Here is a 12,662-nt window from a genome sequence, read left to right as displayed (position 1 = left end):
TTCATTTAATAAATGGTGTATTGGGAGAGGTTGATTTTTTATTTTATTTTATCCAGGGAGCTCATTTGCTCTCCTTATATCAGCTATTTGTCAGACATGTGGGAAGGACATGACAGATCCAAACAGTTGAGGGATAGAGAGCAAATGAACCCCTAGGATGAAGACCCAGAGTCGTTAGAAAACCAAAGGCAATTCACTCTTTACTATCTAGAATCAGAAAAGGCTTACACTTACCCTTTCCCCCAACAAGACAACATTAGGAGGAGACCCTCTTTAGAGTTTATCAGTCCAGTAAGTTTAGAAAGGAGGGGTGGGGAAGCCCTGCCTAAAATTAGTTATTTTAATCTATTTTATCAGATTCTTAAATACATAGGGCTTCCGATTTTACTCCTGACAAATCCTGAGAGTACCCTGAATCATTACCGATGTCAAGCAGGCACCGTTTGCCCAAAATCATTGGCAAGGAGAAGCAACAATATAATCCCAGCAGCCCTTTTACTATTTTATCATTCTGCAGCACAGCAATGCCCCAAGCCAAAAACTCTCCTCCCTGCCTTGTCCCCCAGTCCTTACACAGGATGCACATACTAATTCAAAACAGAACCCTAGACACTTTGTGTTGTTGTTTTTTTCATTTATGGGTGTTTTTATTTATCACCCCACATTGACCTTGTGGGAGAGAATCAGCCAAAGTATGAACACTAAAATAGTGCTCTTACAATGTGAAAACATTGAGTCCCTGTAACATTTATGAAGAGTTCCTGTAACTAGCATAATTCTGAAACTTTTATGAGAACAATTTATAAGGATTTCTTTTAATAAGAGAAATTCATAATGGAGGTGATCCTTATAAATTCTGGAATTCTCATCTTTCAGATGAGTTTAGGTTAAAAACATGTTTATTTCACTAACATACTTGCCTTAGTAGGTAATCTTGGCAAATAAGTTTTAAATTATATTTTCCTTTATTAGAGTAAATAATGGACTGAAGTTTTAAAAGTACAAGTAGAGGTAAGAAAAAACAATGCTTTTTGGAGACTTTCAAGTTAATAAATTTTGTTTTACTGAGGCACTAAATGAACCACAAAACAACTGCTATTACTGTTTATGTAAAAATTTGTTTAACCGGAGATTTTAAATTTGGATCAAAGTTTCAAATAGGAGTGTATCAGGCATAAAGACATATAACCACATAGTTATTCAAACTCAGATTTGTTCAAGGTTTCTTAAGAGTTTTTTCATCCTTGGTTTCTTTTGGATGCTATTTAAAGGACCTAAATCCTTTGTTTTGAAAATCAAACACTTAGAAATATAAATGTAATAAAGGATGGCAGTACTTCAATATATGTGCATATATGTCATTTTCCTCTTATATCCATGAATGGTGAATGAGAAAATACTATTAGCATGGTAAGCTGGGAGACAAGAACCTGGCAATGAGCCATACAATGTACTAGAGAATTTACCTAACCATTCAGAATCTCAATGTACATAGCAGAGATAAAACCATCTCTAAACCTCCCGGGTAAAATTCTGGAATAGAAATTAAGAGAGTAGTTGGCATTATCTTAGAAGGCTCCTCAAGGTCAGTTTACGTGGAATTTTGTACGAGTAAATCAGGATGGGTTGAAGCTTTTCAATAAAGTGAAGATTCTTTTTTATAACCTTCTATTCTGAAATAGAGAGCCTTGATAAAAGACTGGAGCAAGTATAGAGCTTTTATAGACCCCGGTGCAATGTCGGCTACCTTGCAGAGAGCCATACATCTCTATTTAATCATCCTTTCTCTAAGGGCCTTGGGATTTCAGATAAATTTAAATAAATCAACCTTGATTTTTCAGACAGAATTAGAGAACCTCTGATTTATGGGCCACACAAACTTGTACCTATAACAGTGCAATGACAAAGTAGGACACAATTTTAGATAAATGTCAGCTAAGATTACAGTTAAAACTCATGCTCAGTTGGGTCTTGTCTATGTGATATGTTCTTTGTAGCTTTGTTTTATCAATGTATCAAATGGCACTAATATTTTACAGAACCTTGCAACATTTGTTACTTTCACAAAGGGAAATATATATATAAATTGAAAAAAGTTCTGTGCACTGATTTAAAGCCCATTCTAAGGTTCCAAAGGTAAAATCAAAATATTATTCTATCTTGTGCTCTGTCAACCTTGTTTAAAAAAATCCTTTTTTCTTTTTTTTTTTTTTTTTGGCTGTAGGACTGGAAACCAGTAACTCTTTCAGAGGTTAAAATTTTATGAACATAGTCTTCATATTGAAATACTCTGAAGGTGACTGGTTACAGTTTTTCTACCATTGTTTTTTCTACTCAGTATATGCAATTTTCAATTGGGGATATAATTGAGAGAAGATGGAGTAATTAGTTTTTCCTCAATTTGTGATAGTAAAAAAGGTATTTTGCTGTACTTTCCATTCTTGGTAGAGTAATAAAAGGTACATTATTGTCTCAGGGCATAACATCAGATCAGATATGAATGAAGTAAGGCAATGACTTTTAATAATTTAAACTAAATACTTTTAGTTTCAAAAATAAATCCATTATTCAAAATTATTTTAAAACATGATTAAATGCATATAACTTGTAAAAATTAATATATATTCAACATAGAAATTTTAGAAAATAAAGAAATATATACAGAAGAAAAGCAATATTATGTCTAATCTCACTTTCCAGCTCCCAAAACCCTTAGCATATAGAATATTATTTTGGTGTATTAATCTCTGGCATTTTTATATGTATATGTATATATTTATATATAAAATTGGAATTATATTATGATTACACAAGTTTTCTATCCTGCTTTTGGTCATTTTAGATGATTTAAAAAATATTTTCCCTTGTTATTAAATATTCTTCCACAGAATTTTAAGATCCACATAATAGCCTGTGAAATATATGTAGCATTATTTATTTCTTTGTTTATCATAATAAACATGATACTCCTTCACTAGACACAATGTAGTGAACTAAATGTGAATATCAGTTGATAAAGGTACAGCTTTTGCTGGAGACTCAGACATCTGAAAAAATATGACAGAAAAAAATGAAGAAAAACATGATATGAAAACAAGAATTGGAAATCAATGATGGCTACAAAGAAATAAATTTTAAAGTCCCAAATTAAAGAAATTAATGTATCCATGTTGCATTATTTTACTAAATTGAGTTAGAATTGAGTTTTAAAATGTTCTTTTAATTTCCTAAGTAAATAACTTACTAAGGTTAAGCCATATACACATATTTTCAGTATTTCAATTTATTAGTATATTTTCATTCAAATAATAAATCTTCCATATGGTTATGTAATTTTTATTGCATTCCAGATGTGACACACAAATTAAAATTACTTTCACACTATACTATCTAATTAGACATTAATAGAAAAAAACTCTATATTATTTTCCATTTTGTAGCTCTCATTGAAAGATGAAAATTTTAAGAAAAAATTAATAATTTCTTTTAATAAATAAGTTTCTGCCAATTAAGATTGCCTTTTCAGTTAAATAACATAAGGAGATAGAAACAGTACTTGATTTAAAGTATGCAAATTTACTCCTAAAAGCAATGTGAAATACAGCTGTATATGACAGAAAAGAAATTAATCTGGTACCGATGAGAGGAGGAGAGAATAAAATCTGTTCATACATTTAATTGGAAATTTCATGAGATGTTGGTTCTTATTTTTTAGTTTTTGGGGTTGTCAATACATTGGATCACTGAAAGTCAAAGAGTAATTATAAAGTTTTAAAAGATATATATATACATATATATATATGTGTGTATATATATATATATATACACACATATATATTCAGCAGATGAAGAAAATATATCCATAATTTCCATTAATCACTGAAGTACTTTTCCCTTTATCTTTCTTACTGATATTATTATATCTTGTACTTTTAACCTTAAATAATTATATACACCTCCTCTGATTTTTTTTAAGGTAAGCACAAATATAAGAACTAATTTTAAAATTTAAATATGTAGTTTAAAAGGATATATAACTTCACTTACACCAATGGATAGATCATCCAGACAAAATTAACAAGGGAACATCAGTTTAAGTGTCATGTTAGACCAGATAGATTTAGCAGATATACATATATATCGTTCTCTCCCCAAATGGTAGAATACATATTATTTTCAAGTGCACATGGAACATTCTCCAGAACAGATCATGTCCTAGGCCACAAAACCAGTCTTAAACATTTTAAGAAGACTGAAATTATATTAAGTATTTTTCCTGACCTTAATAGTGTGAAACTAAAAATAAATTACAAAAAGAAAACTGAAAATTTTACAAATATGTAGAGATTAAACAACATCAAGCTGAACAACCATGGATCAAAGAGGAAATCAAAAGAGAAATTTTAAAAACTTGAGATAAAAGAAAATGAAAATACAACTCACCAAAATTTATGGGAATGTAGCAAAAGTAGTTCTAAGAGGAAATTTCATAGCAATACATATTTACCTCAGGAAACAAGAAAAATCTCAAATAAACAACCTATGTTTACCCCTTAAGGAACTAGAAAAAGAAGAATAAATAAAGCCCAAAATTAAAAGGAAAGAAAAAGCAAAGATCAGAGCAGAAGTACATAAAAGAGACTAAGAAGACAATAGAAAAGACCAATGAAACCAAGAGCTGGGTTCTTTGAAAACATAAACAAAACTGACAAACCATTAACTAGATTCACCAAGATAGAGAGGGCTAAATAAATAAAATCAGAAATAAAAGAGACAATACCACAGAAATACAAAGGATCATAAGAGCCTACCAAGAACATTTATATATCAATATTGAGCTTTGTAGAATAAATTCATACATTCCCAGAAAACTACAGCCTTCCAATTGAAACATAAAGAAACAGAAAATCTGAACAGACTGATTACTAGTAAGGAGACTCAATTAGCAATTTAAAAAATCTCCCAACAAAAAAAGTCCAGGACCAGACAGCTTCACTCATGAATTCTACCAAATATTCAAAGAAGAATTAATACCCATTCTTCTCAAACTCTTCCAAAAACAGGAGGGAACACTTCCAAATGCACATTACAATGCCAGCATTACTCTGATACCCAAACCAGACAAGGATACCACAAGAAAGAAAATTATAGGCCAATATCTTTGATGAATACAAACTCAAAAATCCTCAACAAAATATTAGCAAACTGAATTCAAAGATACATTAAAAGGATCATACACTATGATCAAGTGGGATTTATTCCAGGGATGCAAGAATAGTTCAGTATCTGCAGATCAATCAACATGATACACCACATCAACAAAAGGAAAAATAAAAGTGACATGGCCATCTCAATAAATGCAGAAAAAGCATTGACAAAATTCAACATCTATTTATGATAAAAAAAACTCTCAATAAAATGGATATGGAACAAACGTACCTCAACATAATATAGACCATATATGACAAGCTCACAGTTATTCATACTCAATGCTAAAAAGCTGAAAGTTTTTCCTCTAAGATCAGGAAGAAGACAAAAATGTTCACTCTTGCCATTTTTATTGACACGGTATTGGAAGTCCTAAACAGAGCAACTTGGAAAGAAAAAGTAATAGAAGGTATCCAAATCAGAAAGGAAGAAGTAAAATTTTCACTATTTGAGGAAGACATAGTATTATATATAGAAAACCCTAAGGACTCCACCAAAAAACTGTTAAAACTAATCAATGAATTCAGTAAAGTTGCAGGATAACAAATCAGTATACAGATATCTGTTGCATTTTTATACATTAGTAACAAACTAGAAAGAGAAATTAAGAATGCAATCTCACTTACAATTGCTTAAAAAAAATACCTAGGAAAAATTTATCCAAGGAAGTGAAAGGTCTATACACTAAAAACTGTAAGACAATAAAAGAAATTGAAGAAAATACAAATATATGGAATGATGTTTGGTGTTCAGGAGTTGGAAGAATTAATACTGTTAAAAAGTCCATACTACACAGTCTACAGATTCAATGCAATCCCCATCAAAATTTCAGTGTCATTTTTCACAGAAATAGAGCAAACCATCTCAAAATGTGTATGGAACCACAAAAGACCCTGAGTAGCCAGAGCAATCTTGGGAAAGAAGGACAAAGCTGTAGGCTTCATGCTTCCTGATTTCAAACTATATTACAAAGCTATAGTAAGCAAAACAGTACAGTATTGGCATAAAACAGACATATAGATCAGTGGAACAGAATAGAGAACCCAGAAATAAACCAACTCATACATAGTCAATTAATTTATTTAAAAAAAAAACAGCCAAGAAAATACACGAGGAAAAGGATAGTCTCTTCAGTAAGTGGTGTTGTAAAAACTGGACAGACACATGCAAAAGAATGAAACTGGTACAATGTCTTATATCATACACAAAAATTAACTCAAAATGGTTTAAAAAATTGAATGTAAGATTTGAAACCATGAAACTCATAGAAGTAAACATAGGTGGTAAGCTCCTTGACGTCAGTCTTAGTGATGATATTTTTTTTCGGATTTGACACCAAAAGCAATGAAAGCAAAAATAAAGTGGGACTACATCAAACTAAAAAGTTTCTGGATGGCAAAAGATACCATCAACAATATCAAAAGGCAATCTTCTGAGTGGGAGAAAATACTTGCAAATCCATATGTCTGATAAGGGGTTAGTATTCAAAATATAGAAAAAACTCATACAACTCAATATCAAAACAACCAATCCTATTAAAAAATGGGCAGAGGCTCTGTATAGACATTTTCCCAAGAAGACATACAGATGGTCTACAGACACATAAGCAGATGCTCAATATCACTAATTATCAAAGAAATGCAAATCAAAACCACTATGAGATATCACCTCACACCTATCAGAATGGCTATTATCACAGGTGTTGGCAAGGAAGTGGAGGAAAGGGAACACTTGTGCACTGTTGGTGGGAATGTAAATTGGTGTAGCTACTATGGAAAACAGTATGGAGATTCCTAAAAGTAATTAAAAACAGAACTACAACAAGATCCAGCAATTCCACTTTGGGGATTTATCTGAAGAAAAAACAACACTAACTCAAAAAGATATAAGTATTCCCATTCATTGCAACAGTATTTATAACAGCCAAGATATGGACAAAAACCCGTGTCCCAAAATGTGAGATTTATATATATAAATAGAATATTACTCAGCCATAAAAAAGAATGATATCCTGCCATTTGCAACAACATGGATGGATCTTGAGGGCATTATGCTAAGTTAAATAAGTCTGACACTTTGCTAGGAATTATGAGAGAATTCAGGGAATATTTCTGATTTCTTTAAAAAAATACCTTATAAACTTAACAGCTTACAAACTATTTTACCAAATAAAAAACCAAGGCTCAGAGGAGTTAAACACTTGCCCCAAATGAGACAGCTGGAATGTCAACTCCAGAGTACGAACCAGGATCTGAATTGAACTCCAAGGCTATTATTATTGAGTTCACTATTTAAGACCCTTTAATCAAATTGGAGAAATAGAAACTATGAACATATGAGAGGAGCACCGCCTCAGAGTGGGAGATCTTAAGCATGATGAACTGTTTCTTTCACTGTATACTCTTTCTACCAGAAGAAGAGCATTTCCAGTTACCCTATATCTGAAAATGAAATCCACCTTGTTCAAATGCTTTTTTAATGAACTTATTTACTAAGATAATAATATAAACTCTGCATGTAAAGTCTGTTGTTCCATCTATCTTTGATTAAAAGTATATGGAGGTTCAGGGCTTCCCTGGTGGCGCAGTGGTTGCGAGTCCGCCTGCCGATGCAGGGGACGCGGGTTCGTGCCCCGGTCTGGGAGGATCCCACATGCCGCGGAGCGGCTGGGCCCGTGAGCCATGGCCGCTGAGCCTGCGCGTCCGGAGCCTGTGCTCCGCAACGGGAGAGGCCACAGCAGTGAGAGGCCCGCGTACCGCAAAAAAAAAAAAAAAAAAAAAAAAAAAAAAAAAAAAGTATATGGAGGTTCAGAATCAAATCTATATATCTGAGTCACTTTGAACATAAACACATTTTGTCCTTATAACTCCCCCAACTATATTCGCTTTGAGCAATGAACAGTGGTGATGGGTTAAGTACAATCCTTCCCACATATTTAATATGGTAGGTGCTTTATAAATCTTACCAGTTGTGAAACTGTGCACAAATCTGAGTGTGGAATAGAATCTTTCTGTATGCACAGCTGGATTCATGATGCATGGGTATTTATAGGTAACCTGGATACACAATGCATGGATAATATATAGATAATCTGGATATGTGAAACTTAAGCCAGTGACCCAAGCAGCAGCATCATACCCAACCAGTGAAAAGTAATCAGTATCCACTATAATCTTCTGGGCCAATTAAATTAAAACATATTATTTTGAGCAGTTTAGAAAGGCTTTTTTTTTTATCGTTACAATAAAGTCTTCCCATGTGACAAAATAAGATTTAAGCATTATGATACAGAGTCCAGAAAAAACAGTAATGTTTTATTCAAAGGAATAAACTTAGTCATATGTTGAGTAAAGAAATGTTTTTGTATCTTCAGTTGTTTATGTGTTGCAGACCATTTGGAGAGTAGGTTAACTGAAAATTCATTTTATTCAGTCAACTTTTAAAGTACAGTTAATAATTTATATTTGAAAACATTCATAATATATGAAAAAGAAATTAGCCCTAGAGCTCCCCAGCCCACACTTCATCTGCTCAGTGGAGAGCCTGTTGGCATCAATTCCTGGGGATGGTTTGCAGAAGACCATCCTGAATCCCTAGCAATCACTGGGATTGCTCCAGAATCAGCCTTAATTTAAGCATGAAGGAGAATTAATGCAGAGGTTCCCTCCAGCTTCTAAGCTCTGAGCTATTTAATCACTGCTTTGGCTCTGCCCAGGGCAATCAGGGCATCAGAGCTATGACTCATTCCTGGGTAAGCCGAGTCTGGTATGGACCTGGGTGGATGAGAGCTTAATTATACCTTGTCTTTTTCACAGCAGAAACAACCGGTATATTTAGAGTCTTCTGCACTGCCTGAGATCATATTTGATCTACTGACCTGAAGATGAAAAACTTCCAATGTGAATTGCTGACTCATGTAATACCTAGTCTCTCCTTTTCTCTCCATCTCTTTCTATTGTTATTGGTGGAGGGTAAGACCTCATCTTAAATACCTCTGATATTTTATTTTCAGTTCATGGAAATGAGATGTTCTCTCTTGCTTGATTTTCTTTACATCTTAGATGGCCTCAATTTCTTTTTGAATATGAACTGATTAAATTTCCTGATTTTAGATCAATACTACTGTTGATACTAGAGATCAGCTAGTTCAAGTCATGTAACTGTCAGTGAAATTTGTTCCTTCAAGGTTTACTATTGGTACCTGGCCACCCTGAAAACTTGGGCACAGGTTATTAAGAGGCATATGTTAATTTCCCAGCATAGTACAATGGTTTTCTACAGTGAGTTTACAATTAATCTGATGTTCTCTAATGAGATTACAACTTAATCCATTGTAATTTAACTTTTATTTTTGATTTGTAATAAGAATAGCAGCATCTCACATGTACCAGGCACTGTCCTAAATAACTTTTTATATTATTTCAATCCCCACAAAAACTTCTATGAGATAAATTTTTGTCATCTCCATTTAATAAATCTGAAAAGAAAGACTCTGATTTTATGAGATTCATCCAGGCCCAAAAAGCAAGTAAGTGGTAGACCACAGAGTGAATCTAGGTCAGTCTGAATCCATGTCCCATGATCTTAATCAATAGTATATACTACTTCACAAAAAAATTGTACAGACTAAAAGCTATAAAAGTATTTAGATAGACTGTCTTTGAAATAGTTAACTTCTCTAAAACTGAAATATATTTTCTATGAATCTGAGGCAATCCATTGAGACTTTTTAAGAGTTTAGATTAACTGTTATCTTTTACATGAAGAGCCAGATATTTAGCTGAATCAACTTTTATCAGACTCTATGATGATTTGACAGTGCTCAACACAGCTAAAATAATACAGTCTACCAAAGATCTTTAGTCTGTATTTGGAAAAATCTTTGTCAAATGTGAGACTACAATCTTGTAACAAATATCGTACTGGGATCCATTACTTCACACATTGTCAAATGGAAATCCTGGTGAATATTTTACTCATTAGATTTTTCAACATAAGTTTTCAAGATATTAAGCAGTCTAATTATTTTTAAAAGTAGATACAGGGCTTCCCTGGTGGCGCAGTGGTTCGGAGTCCGCCTGCCGATGCAGGGGACACAGGTTCGTGCCCCGGTCTGGGAAGATCCCACATGCCGCGGAGCGGATGAGCCCATGAGCCATGGCCGCTGAGCCTGTGCGTCCGGAGCCTGTGCTCTGCAGCGGGAGAGGCCCCAACAGTGAGAGGCCCGCGTACCGCAAAAAAAAAAAAAAAAAAAGTAGATACATGCAGTAACAGCAACAGGAGTATAATTTTAGAATTAGGCTATTTTCACATTAGCTCTGTAGCAGACTTCAGAACACACTTGAAATGTGGAACTTGTAAAAACACTTATCAAAAACGAAATAAGGTGGTGTCTACATCCACACTTGTAATGGAGAATTCCCAAAAGCATTCTGCTGCTAGCTGGACATTTTCTCCCACGTGTAATTATTTTTTAATTCCATCAATTTCGCACTGTGATTGTTTTTTCCATGACCAAGTCTCCTGTCAGAATTAGGTATATATTCAACTTGATGACTACTTTTCTATGTTTATATTTACCTGTCCTTTCCTGGACAGCTATGGCCCCTCTTTTTGTATGTAATTTTCATGTTTAATAAAGGGAAGTGGGCACATCAAATAACTGGAGGCTCTGATTCATGGTATAGGCCTTAGACACGAACCTGGCTGAGTGGCCACTTGCCTGACTGTCTTCAGGACCCCTAAGAACCTGAGTCTTTAAAGCTTTCACATCTTCCCATCTTGCTTCGTGTATAGCCTCAACTAAAATAATGACAGAATAGTGGACTATCCTATGAAGAATGTAGCCATAGTCAGAAACAAGTGCTGCTGTACACATTCCTGTGTGGTAGGGCTCACAGGTCTTCATACAAGCAATTAACTATCTGACTGTGTCTAAGAAGTATTAAATCTTTCCACCCAGCCTTAAACAGTCTACCTTGGGAATTATGTGCTTATAGCTAATTGCAACCAGGTACAGAACTGGTGGCTGGGCTGAATTCACATGAACAGCCAAGGGGATTTAAATATTTGCGTTGTTGAAGAAAAGGGCATGCTAATATATTGATAAAACACAATTTTCAATATTTATCCAAACCAACCAAAAATTTCTTTGTGTAGTTGAACTATTCATCTCGTCCCAAACAAATCATGCTACTTCCTGTATTTTTCACCACTGTCACCTCTTTGGAGAAAGAGATAGAAAAACTGAAAGCATAACAATTATCATAATCTATTATTTCATTTTAATTTTGTGCTAATTTAACCATGACTCATGCTAGCAATAGGATTCTTAATACCATTACTCCGGGGAAGTAGCTTATGATTTTTCCCTAAACCACTTGCTTATTCTTGTCATCACTCTTTTATTATTCCAGTGCTTGAAATTCTGATACAAAGATGTATTTTTAAGCGTTCTTAGAAAAATATCAGTAGGCTCCCAGCAAATCTCTTAGAGCAGTGAAGCTGCATTCAGATTTTGCGTTAAAATGGTAGGTGAAAGGAGACAGACACCGATGCAGTCTAGGAGCAAGGCAGCCAGGTGCTTAGTAAAGATTATGTCTGATAATTTAAAAAGGAGGGGGAAAAAAAGCTGTGCACATCATCAGTCTAAAACCAGGAACAGAAACCCGTTGAATTTAAGCTGTGTCATTTATTCCATCACCGCCGTGCGTGTGCCACCTTCTCCTCCTCCTCTACTTTATCCTTCTATTTCTTCAGTTTCCACCCACATGGATTGTTGCTACCTATTATCCTCCAAGGGAGATAGGAGGGTGGACTGGCAGCTTTAGCTCTCTGGAGAGCTGGTGCAGCTCCAGTTCTGGAAATCAGCTCACTGTGAGGGTTGGATGCCTTCTGAGCACTGAAATTTCATGCTTTGCTAACATGCTTGCAGTTCCAGGCTTTGTGTGATTACAAATGTTTTAACAGGCTAGTAAGATCACCCACCGGAAATGTTTGTAGAAACTATATTTCAGAACGATTTCTAAATGTCTTTCTTTTTTTCTTTCTGAAAATCAGGACAGGATTGAGAGGCTGTTCACTTATAATAGGATAATGATAGAGAGCTGTTTATTTCTAAGGCTGTTGGATCAAGCTTCAAGGAGAGCGATTAAAAATGCATCCATGGCAGAATAAGAATGTACACTGATAGTACAAGGAATACGATTTTACTTTATTTTCCTACGCTCCAGATATGTACCAGGCCCCTTACACCATCCTCTCCAAGGTTCTCTGAAAGACATTCTTCTGGTTGCAAAGTGCCTTACCGAACTTAAAAGGTGTGACAGTAAAATAACAAAGACAATTACTAACAAATACCACAATGAGTGTTGACCTTCTAAGAAATCTCTCTGGGAGACTGTACATTAATTACAATGAAGCTACCATGGATTGAAACCTTTCTGGAACTCCTC

The sequence above is a fragment of the Hyperoodon ampullatus genome (assembly GCF_949752795.1).
Source record: "Hyperoodon ampullatus genome assembly, chromosome: 11".
Lineage (NCBI taxonomy): Eukaryota > Metazoa > Chordata > Mammalia > Artiodactyla > Ziphiidae > Hyperoodon > Hyperoodon ampullatus.
The sequence above is the reverse complement of the archived record's forward strand: the minus strand, read 5'-3'. Positions refer to the sequence as shown.